At 42.4% G+C, this 20838-nt stretch overlaps 1 long non-coding RNA gene across 1 annotated transcript; it reads left to right on the top strand.

Annotated features, from left to right (window-relative positions):
* The first annotated feature begins 3450 nt into the window (after positions 1-3450).
* On the top strand, positions 3451-17279 carry LOC308297586. The gene is made up of 4 exons (XR_013962670.1): positions 3451-3495; positions 5192-5227; positions 9463-9495; positions 17243-17279. It is a non-coding gene; the product is annotated as an uncharacterized lncRNA (long non-coding RNA).
* The last annotated feature ends 3559 nt before the right edge of the window (positions 17280-20838 follow it).

The raw sequence follows: 20838 nt of genomic DNA, 5'->3' as shown, positions 1-20838 counted from the left end.
AGTTTATTGACTTTCTCCTCCTCCCTGAAAGAGAAATCCTGTTTTACAAACTATTGGAAGCACTTTTCACCTGCATTCATCAAGTGCCATCTGTAGGCAGCAAGAGGAATGACTCTGTCATGGTTCCCTTTTTTTCTCTTTTCCTTTTTTTTGCAGAAGCCAGAAAAGTGCTGCAATGCAACAGGGGCTCCACTCCTTCATTATTTCACTATAGCCTAGAACAGGGGTTTTCAAAGTGGGTGACGGGGCACCCTGGGGTGCCGCGAGATCATTTGATAATATTTGGAATTTATTTGGACACTTGAAAAAATATTTAGTATCATTTTAAACTTGAAGTACAAAGTTATTTTCAGTCAGTTCTGACCAAAATGGCTATTATCTCAACGTTTTCCTCGCAACATCACTAAAATGTCGTCACTGTCGGGCAGAAAACCTCGTATCTCCAAGTTTCAAATGTGTACGTCTTTTGGTAAAGCAAAGCCCTGCTTCATCATACAAGACTGTTGCACAAAACTAGTGAAAACAGCTGATCTACAAGCACAACGTTGTGTGCTTGTAGATCTGCTGTTTTCACTAGTTTAGTACATTTTATAGATGATAAATACAAAACGAAGGTGCTGGGAGTGAAAATGATAATGTAGGGGTGCCTCTGATTAAAAAAATATATTTATGGGGTGCCCCACCAGGGGTGCCGCGAGATCAGCTGGGCTTGACAGCAGTCCGCTGATGGGGGGGTGGGGGGGGGGGGGGGGGGCTTCGGATGAGCATCGCTGATGGGGGGACAGCAGTGGCGTCCTTTCAGAAAGAGCTAAGGTATGGCAACATGACTGGTGTCTTGCACGCGCGAGGACCAGGGCGCAAGACACCAGTCATGTTGCCATACCTTAGCAACGGATGAGCATCGCTGATGGGGGGACAGCAGTGGCGTCCTTTCAGAAAGAGCTAAGGTATGGCAACATGACTGGTGTCTTGCACGCGCGAGGACCAGGGCGCAAGACACCAGTCATGTTGCCATACCTTAGCAACAAGCATGATACATTTATTTTAAGAAGTACATTTTTTTTTTTTTTGCCCTGTTTCTACGGTTTCTTGGGCTGGATATGGCAGCTAAACTTGCCATGTTAGTAAACGTGCCACAATTAACAATAATGAACCTGTGCAGCTGACCTGCGGAACCTGGGAATATAGGCTACCATTTTGTCAAGAGGGGAGAGAAAGTGTGGAGAATACGATTATAATACCTTGTCAAAGTGACCATTTTGTTAAATTTAGCATTTGCAGTTATTTTACTGTAATTTAACAACATAATAACCAGCGCAGATAGACAAATAAGAGACATTCCTGGATTTATATTTAAAAAGTAACTTTTATTTCCCCCCCCTGGACCCAGGGTATGGCAGCTGCATACCCCTGCCATACCCAATTGACGCCCCTGTGGGGGGACAGGGTGCGTCTTGACTCTGCTGACCTGCCTGAACCAACGCTATGCCTTGTTAGTGTCACACATGCTCCACCCGTCTTTTTGGGTTCAGAGGAGCCAGCCTAATTCTGCTGTAATTACAGTAGCTCTATTAGACCCTGTGCCCTGTGTCACAGTGTTACTGGAACAGCAACACTGGGATCAGTGACTCTCAACCCTGTTTAAAACCCATTTAGGCCTAGAATTATTGAATGCTTTAACCAGTGAAAAATAGCAGATCTACAAGTACCAGTTGTAGATCTGCTATTTTTTTTTTTTTATCTTGAAAATGTGTGCAAATCTTTGAATGTATGTATTTTCAAAGTGAACGTTTGTAACTAAAATTTAGCTTCTGGGGGGTCCCTGGAACTAAATGTTTTGAGATGGGGGTCCGTGGCCAAATACATATCAGTTTGGGGGTCCTTCACATGAAAAAGTTTGAGAACCACTGACATTGTAGTCTCTCAAGAACAGAGCTCCAGTTGAGTGAAAAGGACCTTTTCTTTGACGATGGCCGGCAAGATTGCTGACATAGAATCATAGGTTTTTCAAAAAATCTTAGAAGGATTCTAAAGACGCTTTTAGAATCGGGTCAAAATTCTAATTTTAAAGATTTTTCAAAAATAGCAGATCTACTGCGAGCTTGTATATCTGCTATTTTTCAATAGTTAGAGCATAAAATAATGATACACAATAATGTGTACCCGTTCTAAATGGGTTAATTTGGACGACCCCCACTTTGATATTCATTAGGCCACTGACCACCATTCAATAATAGCCTTTGTATCTCTGGAATGCTAATCTAACAAAACATCCAAAATCATTAGCGTTCATTTAACTCTGCAGAGTGAACCAAATGGACCCATAAGGCTCCATTTGGTGTACCTGTACAGAGTTCAATTTACAATTTACAGTTTAGGCATTTAGCAGACGCTTTTAATCCAAAGCGACTTACAATAAGCAGGTAATACATCAATATCATAAGCAAGATAATATGTCAGTACATCAACAACAATACAACAAAATGCATAGGAATATCAATCTAGAAAAAACAACAACATGGGTAGACCACGCACCTAATCAGTAAAAAAAAAAAAAAAAAGGGTTAGGGTTAGGGTTAGGGTTAAACGTTTCTAAAACCTAAAAAGAAAAATGCTATCTAACTTCATGAATGGTCATTGAGGAAAGGGGAGTGTTACAGTAGTACTATGGGTTTAGGTGGAGTCTGAAGAGGTGAGTCTTCAGTCCACGGTGGAAGCTAGGTCCTTCTAAGTGTACTGAGTACCTGGCAGGGACGTGCTGGCCATTGGGAAAAGCGGGACAACTCCCGAACGGCCGGTTCATTCCCGGCCGGTCCAGGTCGGCCATTAGGAAAAAAAAATAAAATAAAATGTCATTCCATTTTGGGGGCTGGGCGGCCAACAAAGTAAATCGTCACTGTCGGGCAGAAACCTTGTATCTCCAAGTTTCAAATTTGTACATTTCTTTCGCAAAGCAAAGCCCTGCTTCATCATACAAGGCCGTCGCACAAAAGTAGTGAAAACAGCAGATCTACGCGGTGCGAGGCGTTGTGTGCTTGTAGATCGGCTGTTTTCACTAGTTTAAATCATTTTTAAAATGATAAATACAAAACAAACGGTTTTGGACATACAAGGTTTCCACCCGACAACGACGAAATATAACTCTTGTAATTGGCCCACTGGCTTGTCACTTGTCATGATCTGAAATGGCAAATCTTTGAGTAGCAGCAGCAGCGCTATAGAGAGAGATCTCTCTCTATTGCGCGCAATGAGGGCCTCTACAACTATTTTTCCCGGGCTGAATCAGCGGCCCAGCACGTCCCTGGTACCTGGTAATGATGAAGTGCATTTCTATTACTTCGCATTATAACAAGATGGGTCGCCCTTGTAGTTCCACTCTGTCACCCTTCCTGGGTGCTGCATGTCAGTCATGGTGTGTCTGTGGTGTGTTTTCTTGCACAGGGAGTGAAAGGCGACGCTGGAGTCCCAGGAGAGAAGGGCGACCCAGGAGATCCTGTACGTACTTCTTACCTTGCATGCAGTGACATTTAAAATGCCTACAGTCTTCTCTGCTGCCCCCAGTGGTGGACAAAGTGCTCTACGCCAGTCTTTAGATTCTCAAATATTACTCGACTGCAAGTGAAGGTTGCTCTGTCAAATATGTACTTGAGTTGAAGTACTGGAGTACTTTTTTTGTTTAATGTAGTGGCATCAAAAGTAAAATATTTGCCTTTGAAATGGAGTCTAGTATCCAAAAATATGAATACTCAGGTAAAAAAAGATGGGTGTCAAAAGCTTTGACCACAGGGAGAAACCAACAATACACAGGGAAGACATATTCGCATATTATAACCACACCAGGGGGTCTATTAGAGTAAATTAACTTTGTAGACTCATACAAAACAGAAAGAAGTACAAAAACAATGCGGCACCCCATCTTTAAAGTCCTAGTGAAATGGCTTTTTTGGGCATTTTATTTTGACGTTTCAGTCTGAAACGCAAGCCTGTCTGTTTCTGTCTGTTTCAATCAGAAGGGACCAGCCCTTCAGGCGATGGGACGGCTCACGTGTGCCCAAAGTTTGCGTTTGTGGCAGAGGGACCTGGCCAGTGGGCCAGCTGTGCAGAATGTTTGTTACCAAGTTGCTTATTATTCCAACCTATAATGTTTACGTATTTTATTGTGCTCATTAAAGCTATACTATGTAACTTTTTTAATAAAACAAATCTTAAAATTGTCCTAACTATTAAATCGTTAAAGTTTTAGAACACCCACTCCGTTAATTTCAGCCCCAAAAGCCTTTTCTTTATATGTTTTCTACTGAGCCGTGTGGCCGTGACCGGGACTGTTTTTCCCGGCAAAATTACGTCATCTGCATCATTCCGTATACGTGTATCCCAGATGATGCACTACAGGCCAATCACAGCGCGGATCATAAACGACCGGCCAATCACCGCGTGTCTTGCCGTCTTCTCAGGAAGTAGCTTGTCTCAACAGCAGTGTTTACACTGGTGAGGTGTCGTAGCATAGCGAGGGCAAGGCAGTCTCGGTGGTCCGTGGCGGTTCCGGGTGAAAACGGCCGAAAAAAGCAGACGCGACCGCGTTTTTTTTAAAATACCTGCAATACCGCTACTGACCAGTAGTCGAGCAACTTCCAGAGTATAGCTTTAAGTTTACAATGAGTAATACATAGATTGGACGTCATCTTGAATGAGATTCAAAACGGAGTAGCTCTGTAATTAAAATCAGCTGTGTTTGGAGGAATGTGCGGCAATGGGAATCAAACAGGTGAATGTAATCAAGGTTAATTTAAATTCAAGAAGACCTGTCTATGTCATCACGCAGCACGTTTCTGTTCACAGGAAATAATAATAATTATTATTATATTTAGGGATTTTTGATATAAAAATACACAGAAATTGTTTATTTTCAATTGTTATGGTACCTAGTGTTAGGAATGCCTATATGATTACCACAGATAAGCTCTAAAAGTGTGAAAAAACTTATTTTTTATTTCACTAGGTAAGTACAGTGGCTACTCAAGTAAATGTACTTGGTAAGCCATCGTTCCACCTCTGTGTGCTTCCTCTGTGTGTACTTCCACTGCAGTGACATTTAAGCGGGGCTCCGGTGGTCCCTGCTGATGTCATTAACCCCGTCCTCTCCGGTGGTCCCTGCTGATGTCATTAACCCCGTCCTCTCCTCCTCCCCCAGGGCCAGACAGGTGTGGACGGCACGAAGGGACAGAAGGTAAGTCACATGGTCACATGGTCACATGGTCACATCCGTGTCAAATGCCATATAAGGTCACGTATGATAACTCCTTCTGTCCATGTGCTCCCTGCGGCTGTGTGTGTGTGTGTGTGTGTGTGTGTGTGTGTGTGTGTGTGTGTGTGTGTGTGTGTGTGTGTGTGTGTGTGTGTGTGTGTGTGTGTGTGTGTGTGTGTGTGTGTGTGTGTGTGTGTGTGTGTGTGTGTGTGTGTGTGTGTGTGCGCGCGCGCGTGCGTGTGCATGTGTTAAATTATGAATTTGAATGTGATTGTGTGAGATTAGTTGCCTTCACTCCATTATTCAGTCTGAAAGCCCTTCCTACTACAGCCGTTTCTGGGATGGCCGTTGCCAATGTGACAGACTTCTGCGATTGGTTAACACACGGGTGACTAACAGGTCAATTTTTCAAAAATAGCAGATCTACAAGCTCGCAGCGCGGCACTCGGTGCCGCGCTGTGAGCTTGTATATCTGCTATTTTTTCAAAAGCTAAAGCATTAAATAATTCTTGGCCTAAATGCGTTACTGTTTGTGCTCAAGAATGCTTCGTAGTGACTCCTGTAAGGTCTCTTCATTTTGCCACTGGGTTGCAACCAAAACCATGTGATGATGGAAGCTGCCAAGCAAATATACGTCTTCACTGTCTTGCGAAGCGTAAAGCACGATGGCAGCTGTGTTACCCGGCTTCACCTCGCTCCCTAAATGGAAATGTGAAATGTATTGAGTGCATTAGAGTGTTTCTGTGGAATGTGTTTTGCAAAAAAGCAAAATACATTAAGTGATTTCCTCCCCGTCCACTTCTCTGCACAAAGTAATATTGTAATTTTGGTTTTCGACACTGTAACTTTTATTACCGTGATATTGTTGTTTTTCTGGAAGAAGTGGCCCTGATGTTGCACAAATGACTTTTAAAACAGCGCTGGCTCTCATCTGTGGGCGTCCACAGATGCTGCGATGTTGATTCAACATGAACAGATGCACCCCCGTACTATATCAGGCCTGTCACAATTATTTTAGCTAATTGTTTTGGGCAGAGGAACGGAATAATCTACCTATCTACCTACAAAACTAGCTAGCTAGCTACCTACCTACCTAGCTACCTTCATGCATACTTTCCAACAGTACCTATCTATCCTGTATCTAACTACTGTATCTCTCTCTATCGCATGGCTATCTACCTACCCTACCCATCTATGAATACAGTGCACTGTGTGTGTGCACCCAGCAACACAGTAATGGAGAGGGACAGGGGAACTCAATGTCACCCCAGAACACTGTCAGGTTGAATGAATGCTGCTCTGTGAAAAACGAATCCTACAGGTTACCCACGGGGGCCCTGGAGGTGAAGCAATGTACACACGATGCAGAAACAAATAGTACAAGCCTTTCAGGTGAGGGACTGTACTGTACTGTACTGTACTGTACTGTACTGTACTGTACTGTACACACTGTACTGTACCTACACATTCTCCTCCTCCCCAATAAACTGGAAGAAAAGTCCCAGGTGAAAGGGAGTTTATTTGGGAGTTTCCTTACTATTGGTTGGGGAGGCTTGTCACCGTTGTGACGGTTTTTAGTTTGGCGATTAATTGTAAATAATTGCGATTGACGGCTTATTATAGCACCACCATAAGGCAGAGTTGAAAAATGTAGGGCGTCATTTCTTCCTTGGCCTAGTGCCAATGTGCATGCAAAGTTTCACGGCAATCGCACACTGCGGACGGACGGACGGACGGACGGACGGACGGACGGACGGACGGACGGACGGACGGACAGACAGGGTGCAAAACATCGTCTAAGGCCTGGCGGCCAAGTAGACAAGTAGATAGATATGATAGAGAGATATAATAGATAGATAGAGGGGATGGATGCGTCTCCATTACTCTCTCCTCTTCTGTCTGCCTGTCAGTGCTTTCACCTGTCTGTCTGTCTGTCTGTCTGTCTGTCTGTCTGTCTGTCTGTCTGTCTGTCTGTGTGTCCATCTGTTTCAGTGGTTCTCAAAGTGGGGTCGGGGGGCCTTTGACAGGTCCCAGAGGGTGCCCAGCAAAATGATTCATAGTTGGCCCTTATGGGGCTGTAACTCTGACAGTGTACAAATGGTTCCATTTGTACACTGTCAGATAGAGTTGTGGTGTGTGGAGGTCCTTGGCTTTATATACAGCAGTGGTTCTCAACCTGTGGCATGCGTACCACTGGTGGTACATGCCCCCCCCCCTCTGGTGGTACACAGAGGAGTTTCCCAAATATAAGAAAAAAGACATGCGTAAGTGGAGTGCAATATTTATATTACTGTACAGGTAGTCCTTCTGAACAAGCAATTGGTTGAAATAGGCTTTCCAGCCGTGCCGAAATGAGCGTGAGAACGGATTAATCACATTAGAAATACCAGTAAGACTCCCTAATCGGGAGATAAGCGACCGTAGGTCGCTTATCGGCATTTTATGTGAGCTGCAGTGGAGGGGGTCCTCCACTGGGGGCGTCACCACTTTTGCATCCGTTCTGGAGCACGAGGAGTGGGTGGTCCCCGGGAATTCCCCGTGAGCAGCCCCGTTGGGGTGGTCATTTGGTCATTTTTGCACATTTGGTCATTTTTTACACTTGGGGGTCCCCCAGGGAGCTGGGGGTCCCTGGGGCTCGGGGGGTTCTTGGAGGTTGTAGTTTGGCAGGCAAGGGGTGTGTGTGCAAAATGTGGCATGGATCGGGTCAACGGTTGCGGAGATATGAGCAGGGCAAAAGTGTGACGGACGGACGGACTGACTCACTCACCCACGGACAGCCTGTGGAGGTTTTGGTAGTAAATGCGACCTACGGTCGCAATAATAAGTTTGCACCAAGTTCACAAATGTAGTTGCTAAATCTGGATGATGACCCGGTCATCAAATTATTATCTTAGAAATACAACAAAAACTAAAACAATCTCCATGAATTCAAGGAATGAATTGTCTTGCTGTGTTAACTGTGCATAGCTGAATAGGATAGGGTTATAGTAGGTCTACGCACCTGTATTTTAACATCACTTATTAAGGTGGTACTTGGAGAGACAGATGTTTTCTGAGGTGGTGCTTGGTGTAAAAAGGTTGAAAACCACTGATATACAGTATACCAAACTGAGGGGATATTTTGAATGTTAAAGGAGCTAGTCAACTTTTTCTTGAAAAACGGATGCTAAAATAAAAATAATGTTTCGAAAATATTTTATAAAAAAATAAGCTTCATAATGTTTCTATTCAAAAATGACCACAAAAAGCGTAAAATAATGATAAAATAACCATTTTGGCCATTGTCAGATCGACACTTAGTTTACATTTCATTTCATTTCATTTAATTTCCTTTCATTTATTTTTGTTTCGCACATGTAGTGTACATTACAGTTATATTATACTTATACTCAGAATTTCATTATTTTACAGTACACACCCATGAACGAAAAGGAGCAAGGAGAATAATAAATTCTTATAAATACCTGCCCCCTATTCAAAAGAAATATATATATATATATATATACTAATGATCAGCATATACAGCCTGTACATGCCTTGAGACGTGTAAACAAAACCAAACTGAACCAAACAAAAAGCAACAAAAACAACAAAACGACGAAAAAGCAAAACAAAAACAAGCATAGACTATAGACTAGGATGTAAACAAAGTGTCGGCCCTACAATGGAAAATGTTGACTATAGCTCCTTTAACATGTATTGCTATTTGCATTTTTGGATGGGTTCACTGTCACACCTTTACGTGTCACACCAAGCCAGCCAATTAATTACTGCTGTGACCAATTGTACCCTTAGCCTATCATTGCATAGGTGACAGTCTATTTAAATGCAAGTGTGTATGCCCAGTCGTTTATGTCCTGATGAAGATCTATTAAGATCGAAACGTTGACCAGCAATAAACTTATGGAGCTTAACCAGTGTGCAGACTCTATATGTCCTTACCAAACTGAGGGTCCTTGAAAAAAAAAAGAAACAACAAAAAAGAGAACCACCACTTGTCTGTCTGTCTGTCTGTCTGTCTGTCTGTCTGTCTGTCTGTCTGTCTGTCTGTCTGTCTGTCTGTCTGTCTGTCTGTCTGTCTGTGTGTCTGTCTGTGTGTCTGTGTGTTGATGTGTCTTGCTGCCCTTTGTGTGGAGGTGATGGTTGTCCTCACAGCTTTAATGGGTCGCGGTTCACCAGACAGCTTGATTGATGTTTTCTCTGTGTTGTGTTTCCAGGGGGAGCTTGGCCCCAGAGGTCCTCCTGGTCCCGTAAGTACACTGCACTACAGACCCCCAATGTGTCATCTTACAGACCCCCAATGTCACTGTGTCATCTTGGTCGTGGACCCATTTATATGTGATGTCGCGAGTATGGACATCTTATTTCATAAGGAAAGAAACATAATATATCTATTTTACAAAATAAATAATTAGACATTTTCACACATTTTTTGTACTAAAAGAGACAAAAGGTGTTGTATCTATGAAGGCCTCACCAGACTAATTTACAGTTTAGGCATTTAGCAGACGCTTTTAATCCAAAGCGGCTTACAATAAGCAGGTAATACATCAATATAATAAGCAAGATAATATGTCAGTACATCAACAACGATATAACAAATGCATAGGAAGATCAATCTAGAAAAACAATAACATAGGTAGACCACGCACCTAATCAGTAAAAAGCTTTCCTAAAACCTAAAATTGCTATCTAGTTTCATGTGTGGTCATTGAGGGAAGGGGAGTGTTACAGTAGTGCTATGGGTTTAGGTGGAGTCTGAAGAGGTGAGTCTTCAGTCCACGGTGGAAACTAGGGAGTGAGTCTGTAGTTCTAAGTGTAGCAAGGAGTTTATTCCACTGTTTGGGAGCCAGGAGGGCAAATTATCTAGTGCGAGTGGATTTTTGTCCTCGTTTTCTTTTTATGTACAGTAGTCTCATTATGGCCCCCCTGACCCAGGGCCATAATGTAGCCACACATGAATACCCACAAGGACAAACTACACACAATTATGAAAGTACTTATTTTAATTAAGCTGCAAGTACAGTATGTTGCCTTATTTGGTCTGGATATGAACAACATTACATCATGCACATGATACTGTGTGCATATTTAGCATTTCAGATCTGGATTTAGAGTTTTGACAAAGTTTGTTAGAAGTCGAGTCTAATAAAATATGGTGAGGCAGTTTCCTATATCGTCTTTGTTGGGTGGAAACCTCGTATCTCCAAGTTTCAAATTTGTACGTTCTTTTGCAAAGTAAAGCCCTGCTTTATCATACAAGGCCGTCGCACAAAAGTAGTGAAAACAGCCGATCTACAAGCAGCGAGGCGTTGTGTGCTTGTAGATCGGCTGTTTTCACTAGTTTAAATCATTTTTAAAATGATAAATGCAAAACTAACGGTTTTGGACATACAAGGTTTTCACCCGACAACGACGATATGCTGGTTTCACTTTATCTAAAGATAGGTCAGTTTGTTGCGTAAGAAGTGTAAACATTACTGCTGTGCAGCCAACCACAACAGATAAATCTTGCTTTTCAGTAATCTTTGAACTTGAAGGTTTTTAGGTTTCCCAAATTGGGCCAATTATATCGACACAGCTGCGTTCCAAGTAACTGATCTTTCATCTGGAAAGGAAACAAAGCAAAGCATCTCTAACAAAGAGATAGTTATGCTCATTGTTGTGTGCGAGGTGCGAGCCACCCAGGCCACTGAACAAGGACGCTGCCTATAGCACACATTAATGGAAACGGTATTAGTCATTTGATGAATGAGGCTCTTTGAGTATTTAGTACCGATTTGTGCGTGCGTGTCGTGCGCGCGTGCATGCGTGCGTGCGTGCGTGCGTGCGTGTGTGTGTGTGTGTGTGTGTGTGTGTGTGCGTGCGTGTGCGCGCAGTATGCGCATGTGAGTGAGTGTGTGTTCTTTTAATACTTGTGATCCACAAATGTGTGTACTTATATTACAATAGTCAGTTAGTCACTATATGGATTAAAGGGGCCCCTCACATTTTTTCCATGAGGTAAAAGTGGTGCTAAAATTGGAACGATACAGAGAAGATTCCGATTGACTCTACATGGTTCTCATCGTGGTTCTCTAATATTCTCTGCATCGTTCCAATTTTAGCCCAAAGACATGGCATTTTGGTATCGCATCTGAAACGGCTTGGAATTAGAGACATTACAGAACATGACATTTCAATATCCGAGTGGTTGTTTAGGCTAAAACCTGTATAAAACCGTATTATGGACCAATATTTATTTATTTATTTAAGACTGCTAAATGCCAAAACATTTTCCTGGTTTAAAATTGTTTTTATACTTCGTTATGTATACTTAGTAGTTGTTTGCTGGTCCGGTGTCATGCACCCAAAATAGCTCACAGCTCAGTGCGTTGCAGCATGAACCCCGTTGTAAAAGCTTGTATGTAGATTGTATATTTTCGGCCAAAAATGGCACTCATAAAATCCTAAAACGACGATTTCTAGTATAGTAATTCAAACTTGTGAATGAATGAATTAATGAATGATTTTTTATTTTCGTGTCTTGTCAAAAAGACCCATCCCTTACGGGATTATAAGACACCAAACATGAATAAACAATACCACATTCCATTATTGGAAACTGCACACATCAGTGCACAACAATAATATAAAGAAAAGAAAAGAAAATGCCAAAACAAAATAAATATACCTTACATATATGTTTTCTTTGTCCGTTTGTCCCATGCTTTCTCTAAATATTCTGCCAGTGCAAATATCCAAAAATCCAACTAAGTCTCTCTGCGTCACTTAACCATATCAAATCTAGGTTGTCCGTGTCCGTGCTCCGTGTGTGTGTGTGTGTGTGTGTGTGTGTGTGTGTGTGTGTGTGTGTGTGTGTGTGTGTGTGTGTGTGTGTGTGTGTGTGTGTGTGTGTGTGTGTGTGTGTGTGTGTGTGTGTGTGTGTGTGTGTGTGTGTGTGTGTGTGTGCGTGTGTGCATATGAGTCGACGTGTGCGTGTCCCTGTGCATCCGTGCGTGCATGCGTGTGGTTGCATGCATGTGTGTGCGTGTGTGTGTGTGTGTGTGTGTGTGTGTACGTGCTAGCTCCCAGCAGATAATTTTGGCAGTTAAGCATTGATTTTCCTTACTCGGCAGAAGCGAGCGATCAGACCATTACCCTTCCTTCATAAAACCTCCTCTTGCTGCCTGTGTTTATTAGTGCTGGCTGGGGAGGGGAGGGGAGGGGAGGGGAGGGGAGCGGGCCTGACGCATTCACCCACCCCCAGCACCCCCCCTCCCCTCAATGCCCACCAATAAAAACCCTTTTGGCTCTAACCCATCATAGACCTTCATCCGTGTAGACCATCCGTATAGACCTCACAGCGCGGCTGTGAGCTTGTACATCTGCTATTTTTTTGAAAAATCATGAAAATGTGTGCTAATCTTTGAATATATATCTTTTTTTTTTAAAGCGAACATTTGTAACTCAAATATTTGCTTCTGGGGGGGGGGGGGGGTCCCTGGAACTAAATATTTTGAGATGGGGGTTCATGGCCAAATACATATCATTTTGGAGGTCCTTGACGTGACAAAGTTTGAGCACCACCGACATAGAAACATAGTTAAAAAAAAAAAAAAAAAAAAAACTTAGAACGATTTAGGAGACATTTATAGAATCGGGTCAAAATATTCAAAGACGTGCACACATTTTCAAATTTAAAAAAAAAATCACACCTGTGTGAACTGAGCGGTGGTCGTGGAGGCTGCGCAACAGCAAAACAAATATATATATATAGTGTGTGTGTGTGTGTGTGTGTGTGTGTGTGTGTGTGTGTGTGTGTGTGTGTGTGTGTGTGTGTGTGTGTGTGTGTGTGTGTGGGTGTGTGTGTGTGTGTGTGTGTGTGTGGGTGGGTGGGTGTCTGGCCTGGCCTGGCCTGAACAACAGCGCCCCTCCCTTAACATGTGTGGTCACATACTTATACTGTTTCCATACTCTGAGTTAAATTAACTCTTAGGTTTTTTTTTTACTGTGTATGCCAAAAATAATTTCTCTTTAATATCACATCCTCTAAGCTTCTGTTGATGTTAAAAGACTATAAAATGCACTTGATAACAATACTCTTCTAAGGGGGGGTGAGGGGGAATTCGGAGCGCACACAGCTCACAGCTTTATGAACGCTTATTATGAAATATCATTCTCGCTGTTATTTATTTCGCTCGTCCGGAAATAAGTTGGAGCTTTACTTTACCGGGAGGGATAAGACACGGACAAACAAAAGGCTGTGGGCTTGGGTGAGGCAGTCGCATATTTTAGCATTCTGGGCAGAAATGTTGACTCACAATTCTGTCTTATTCACAGCAAGGACAGAGGGAGTATTATATATATGCAGGTCAAGGTGGTTGCGTGCTACAGCTGTACTGCGTGCATAGCAATTCCTCAGGGATGTCCATCCTCCTCCTGAGGTTGCTTTGAGCATAGTGGTTCATTCAATTCATCCACACATATTCCTCTTGAGGTTGCTTTGAGCATAGTGGTTCATTCAATTCATCCACGCATCATCCTCCTGGGGTTGCTTTGAGCATAGTGGTTCATTCAATTCATCCACACATGTTCCTCCTTGCGGGTGGATGGATGGATGGATGGATACTGTAGACCAGGGTTCCCCAATAGGCGGCCTGCGGGCCATTTGCGGCCCGCGGGGGGGTACTGTCTGGCCCCCACCAACCCCAGTAATAATGGTGGTATAAGAGCAGCAACAACACTGGTATATCGTTGTTGTCAAGTGGAAATCTTGTATCTCCAAATGTATACGTTCTTTCGCAAATCATACGAGGCCGTCGCACAAAAGTAGTGAAAACAGCAGATCTACAAGCACACAGCGCCTCGCACCGTGAGGCGTTGTGTTCTTGTAGATCGGCTGTTTTCACTAGTTTAAACCATTTTTAAAATGATAAATTCAAAACGAACAGTTTTGGACATACAAGATTTTCACCCGACAACGACGAAAACTGTCGCTGGAGTAGCGGGAACACCACCGTCACCCCCTGCAATATTGTGGCCCTCGGCTTGGTACCCTAGACATAATTCGGCCCTTGGGGAAAACTAATTGGGTAACCCTGCTGTAGACCATACATGGGCAACTGTCAGCCCGGGGGCCACATACGGCCCCCACCTTCACTTAATGCGGCCCACAGGTTAATATAGGAATTCTGGTATTATTGATTTCAGCTGTTACAATTCCAAACATGCAAACATGACCCTCTTTAACACAAACTCATCAAAATACCCCTTTGTACCCCTTCTCTGCCATGCCCGTAGAACCCGTAAATGTAATAAAAATTAATTAAAAAACATTTTTTTATCGAAGCGCAACTAAAATAGGCCGGAACTAATGCTCCGTGATCGGTTTCTACACGGACACATTATTGAGCGGACAACTTTAACATTGGAGTCCCTGAACCGGAAGCGGAAGTCCGTCCTCTATTTTGGCCCAGCTTACTGTCTGAACTCCGCGGCTTACAGATGGAGAACTTATTGATCAATTGAAAAAGTTTCAACGGATTTGAGAAGCTGATGGAATACGCGAACACACGAGCAGTGTCCGATCACGCACGATGGGAACTGGACGAGCGCCCACGTTAACAGGTAGGACTCGGAGAAGCCGGCAGTGAAAGACATAGAGAAATTAACGGGCTTTACGGCCGTAAACTACGAATGAGTTAATTACTTCAGTCTGTATTGGTAGCTTAATGACAAATATATATAAAAAAAAGATTGTCTTTGTAAAATGTATTGTATTTCAAGTTCATAAAGTTAACATAAGTAGGCTATAACTAAATGCATATGAAATTTAATAAAAAATTTACTTTTCAGGATTCCAATTCTAAAATAGCGAAAAAATTATTCAGGATTCCAATTAAAACATTGAAATTAAAACATTGCAAAAATAGCAGATCTACAAGCTCAAAACGTGTTGTAGTGCGAAGCGTTTTGAGCTTGTAGAACGGCTGTTTTTGCTACTTTTGTGTGACAAAGCCTGATGGAGTAGTAGGGCATTTACGAAAAAGTTAAAATACGAGATAACTGCCTGATAATATCTACAATTTGGCCCTCTGGAGTGAGTTTGGAGATATAGTGGCCCTCTCCATCATCAAAGTTGCCCACCCCTGCTGTAGATATTGCGGATGGATGGATGGATAGATACTGTAGACCAGGGGTCTTCAACGTTTTCAGGCCGGGGACCCCCAAACTGATGGGGAGATGGAGCAGGGACCCCCTACCACCTCGTAAGGTGGGGGGGGTCGGGGCTACGACATATTTTTTATTTTAAACATGTACAAGTTACAGCGAGCAGGGTGGGCCGTACCACAACCATTTCTAAACATACTACTTATTAACTGAGAACAAATGTCAATAATATGTCAATAGCAATCATGTATTCAAGCTATTCAAAATGGATAGAATCATGATTTATTTTTTAACATAAATGTGGAAAATGGCAAAAAAAAAAAAAAAAGAAGGAAAAAACATTTTTTGAAATCTTTTTTTTTTTTTTTTTTTTTTTTTAAGCAATAATTTCGCGGACCCCCTGCAGTACCTCCGCGGACCCCCTAGGGGTCGCGGACCCCCTGTTGAAGACCCCTGCTGTAGACAGACAGACAGACAGACAGACAGACAGACAGACAGATCTTTCAGCCTACCAGTTGAAAGCTTGCTTCAACCCCCCCCCCCCCCCCCCCCCCCCCCCCGCTATAGGCTTCCAACATCAGAGACGGGTTTGAGCATCAGGCAATGAACGGCATGCGTGTACTGTAATAATAATTACCAACAGCCCGAGGAGACTGAGGACATTTTGAGGTTTGACGAGTTGGGGATGGAACCAGGGGGCCAGTTGCCCAGATTTAAAATGAAGCAAACACGGAACTGAAAGTTCCTATGATTGGCCGCTAGTTGCGCTGTTCTGGTACCAGAAGCAACATGTTCTCCATAGGATTACATTCATTTCCCAAAAACGTTTACATTTGATTTTCTTACCTTAATAAACATTGTCATAACTACTTTATGGTTCCTGTCGCTAGTTTAAAGCCTCGTTTCAATCACCATGATATGCGTTTTGGCAAAATATGGTCCAATTTATGTTATATTTGATGTTAAAGCAGAGTATGCTGTAGGAGGGGCTTGTGATCATAGGCTTGTGATGGTGATGGAAGATTCTTCTTCGTGTGCTTTATTTTCGGTAAGCTCAACACCACATTCTCCCATCCCTGCGGTTGCACGTGACCGTTGGCAGCCAATAGCATTCGACATGGTACCATTTCTACCAGTGAACGTTGATTTCTACAATGATGGCAAGGGCCAAAAAAAGCTTCGTTTTCGCAGCATAGAAACCAATGTCTTCCCACCGTCCATATTTTTTCTACAGTCTATGGATGGAACGCAGACAAACAAAACAAAATGTAATTTAACAGTCCAGATTGCTTTGCTCAGCTCAAATGTTGATACATGGGCTACAGCCTGAGCACATGGGAGCCCGGCTGATTTATGGCGGGGCGCGGGGACAGTGATGGGTTGCCGAGCAGACCTCAGTCGCTCGGTGTCGACTCCTCTTTGCCATTTTGCTTTTAAACTGTTGTTTTTAGAGTCCCACGCCACTGACCTTACCACCCAATATCTAATCTGTTCTGAAAACACTCTATCTCCAAAAAGTGATTTATGTTTGTCTCTCCGCCGCCGGCCGTAACCAATCGAAATGAGACGCAGGTGAGAAGTGGGGAGTCAGTCTGGTTGCCTCACGCACGTACACACTGTGTGTGTGTGTGTGTGTGTGTGTGTGTGTGTGTGTGTGTGTGTGTGTGCGTGCGTGCGTGCGTGTGTGCGTGTGTTTGTCTGCCCCGTACTTCTATTTTACCTTGAAAACAAATCGTTTGTTTCTATGAGCTCAGCATTCTTTTTTTTTTTTTTTTTTTTTTAACTGGTCAAATGTTTTATACATAATTGGCTTAATAATTGGCTTTTCCCTTTCATGACTTTTAGGTGATGACAGCGCATGGATTAAGACAGATCTCTGGACCGGTAAGCATATTAGGAACAAAAGAACCGATTGAAACTTTTTAAAATATTGTATCTTGCTTTCATGTTTATTGAATATGTCACATTGCGACACATTGTGAGCTTGTAGATCTGCTGTATTGAGCAAAGGGCTTTGGTTTAGGGGTAAAATGAAGGGGCCAAGTACAGACCCCTGAATGCAGTAGGGTTTAAATGGTTAAAGGGATATTCCACTTTCAAGCCCCCTTTGTCTATGAAGTTACAATGGGTTTGTATGGGATGGGGCCCAGATCATTCCTATTCTGAAAAGAATCTTAAAGGGATATTCCACTTTCAAAAAAACTTTTGGTCATTTTATCGTCTAATCAGGCTTTTATGAACACCCTGAACAGTTTTTAATTTGCTTCATTCAATATTTAGATATTTGATGTAAATGTCATCTGGACCTCCAGGCCCAGGGCCTCTCCCCATACACACCCATTGTAACTTCAAACTTCATTTTAACCATGATAGATTCATTAAAAACACCCATTACTTGTTCTGGTGACTCATAATACCATCCTAATGCGTGAGCAGGCCGTGTTTTTTCAATCACTGTTTTCATTTATTTTCAATGAAATATATGTTTTCCATTTTCCCAAATAATTATTAAAAATAAAAGAAAAAAAGTTATTGAAAAACACGATCTGCTCACGTATTAGGAGGGTAGTATGAGTCACCAGAAAAAATAATGGGTGTTTTTAATGAATCTATCATGGTTAAAATGGAGTTTGAAGTTACAATGGGTGTGTATGTGGAGAGGTCCTGGAGGAGGAGGGCCTGATAACATTTACATCAAATATCTAAATATTGAATGAAGCAAATTAAAATCTGTTCAGGGTGTTCATAAAAGCCTGATTAGACCATAAAATGACCAAAAGTTTTTTTGAAAGTGGAATATCCCTTTAAATGTCTAAATACTGAATGAAGCAAATTAAATATGACCAGGGTGCTCCCAAAAGCCTGATTAGACGATAAAATGACCAAACGTTCTTTGAAAAGTGGAATAACCCTTTATGTATAATAAAGATGAACGGTGTGTACGTAGATGGATAAGACTGCTACTGTGTGTTTTCTCTTGTGTTGTAGGATGATGAATACAAGGAGAAAGGGCAGAAGGGAGACCAGGTAACACTTCTTCTAGACATCATACATTCACTATTGATTTCTATTCTCTCCAACACAACATTTTACACGGGGAAAGTACTGTTTTCATCGTTTCAATACGGCATCAACCATGGCAGCGGTGACGTTTAATTAGGGCAATGAGAACGTATGGACAGCGTCTGCTATTGAAATGTGGAGTCTCCGTATATCGTTGCTGTCGGCTGAAACCGTGTATGTCCAAAACCATGAGGTCATACAAGGTCCAATGGACCCAGTGACCTAATGCTATGTCTGTTCTATGAAAATATAACATTGGTCATCTTGGAATAGTCAGGCACTTGACGGTCGGGCAAGTACAGGTCATGTGCTACCTGCCCAAAGGTCATGCCCACTTGATTGAAAAGTAAATCGTCCATTATAAAATGATAAGTAAGATTTTAATTACCTCTCAATTTAACACTTATTTCTTTACTTTCTGGGTCTGTACGATAAAACAACATGTCATACCTCAAATACCTCCAAATCCAAATACCTACATAGCTATGATTAAAGGGGCACTCCACCACTTTTCAACCTATGTTCATATAATTGGTCCTCACTCAAAAATAGCTTTTCTTTTTCTTTCTTTTTTTTTTTTTCTCAGAGGAGGGCTGTGGGCAGGTCAGAAACCCATCGTCTTGTGACATCATCGATTGCCAATCCAGCTTATAGAAACTGCAGGCTTTCTATTCCTGAAAAGTTGCAATTTTAAAGTGGATGCCATTGTTCTCGCAATAATAAAAATCAAAATATTTTTTTCAAAAATATTGATTACATTTTCTTTTTGGAAAATGATGTCACAAGACGATGGATTCTCCCACAGCTCTCCTAAGAGACTTGGACTGAGTAGATTTTTTTTTTGATATTTTATCATGAACATTAGTGAGGACCTATTATATGAAGACAGGTTGAAAAGTGGTGAACTACTATAAATATGTCTATAGTTTCACACTTGTTATTAACTCAGTTAGCGCCGGGCGACTTTACGAGCGACTAGTTCACTATGGCGTTTGGTGCCGAGCGACTCGGAGCGACTTTTATATAAAAGCATTGTTTAAGCTTTTAATATGTGTTTATAGACGGAGCGAAATGGTTAGCTTACCTCAGCTAATGTCCACACGTAAACCGTGAAAAAAAAGGATACGATTATGACGTCACCTTTAAACCAGGGCTTCCTGTTGACAACAGGCCTCTGCTAGCGTTAGCCTCAATGCAACCATCCGACCCTCACGTAGCTTCACTAGGTCGGATTTTGATTCTGAAACTTTCTGTGTGGCATCTATATACGTCCCGATGCCCATACCAATGGTGGTTTGAGACGATCAAGCACGAATTGAACAGTATTGAGCTGAAATGGTGACCGGCGGCCCGTCCATGTTAAGTCAATGAGGACCAAGTCAGCGTCTCATCCTGTTATGTGGATTTAAACAGGCTTAACATGGGACCATGTCTGTGTATGGTGTATGGTGGTCTCTAGTGGTCATCTGGTGGTATGGTATGCTGAACGTGCATTCGTTAAGGTGGTCTGGTTAAGGTGGTCTGGGGGGATACAAAATAGCTATTTCCTGGCGTTATAAGCGCACATTCATATTCATATTTTGGAAATCTGGCCCTGTATGAGTTAAAAACAGCTCATTATAGGTAAACAGTGCTCTTATTTTACATTCCACAGACCAGAAGACAGAGCACACTGGCCACGTTCAGGTGTTTAGACCGATATCTCCTGTTTGTTTAGACGTTGCGTCCCCTCTCAAATTAGCAGGCAACCTGAAAGCAAACTTCACTGCCCGAAAGTTTTATTTACCTGCCGGAGGCAGGTGGGCAAGCCTTAGTGTCATTCCCTGGTCTGATATACTGTAAGTATTGTGGTCCAAAAATAAACAAACTGTCTCTGCGATATCGTCAGGGAGGTGTGGCTCTATATCGTTTTACGATAGTCACTCACTCACATTATATTACAGTTTGCTCGCCATCAGTTGATGCTTCACATCCATGTGAGTCAAACCATCAGTTGATGCTTCACATCCATGTGAGTCAAACCATCAGTTGATGCTTCATATCCATGTGAGTCAAACCATCAGTTGATGCTTCACATCCATGTGAGTCAAACCATCAGTTGATGCTTCATATCCATGTGAGTCAAACCATCAGTTGATGCTTCACATCCATGTGAGTCAAACCATCAGTTGATGCTTCACATCCATGTGAGTCAAACCATCAGTTGATGCTTCATATCCATGTGAGTCAAACCATCAGTTGATGCTTCATATCCATGTGAGTCAAACCATCAGTTGATGCTTCACATCCATGTGAGTCAAACCATCAGTTGATGCTTCACATCCATGTGAGTCAAACCATCAGTTGATGCTTCACATCCATGTGAGTCAAACCATCAG

The sequence above is a fragment of the Nannobrachium achirus genome (assembly GCF_963921795.1).
Source record: "Nannobrachium achirus genome assembly, chromosome: 13".
NCBI lineage: Eukaryota > Metazoa > Chordata > Actinopteri > Myctophiformes > Myctophidae > Nannobrachium > Nannobrachium achirus.
This window is presented reverse-complemented; position numbering and strand designations above follow the sequence as displayed.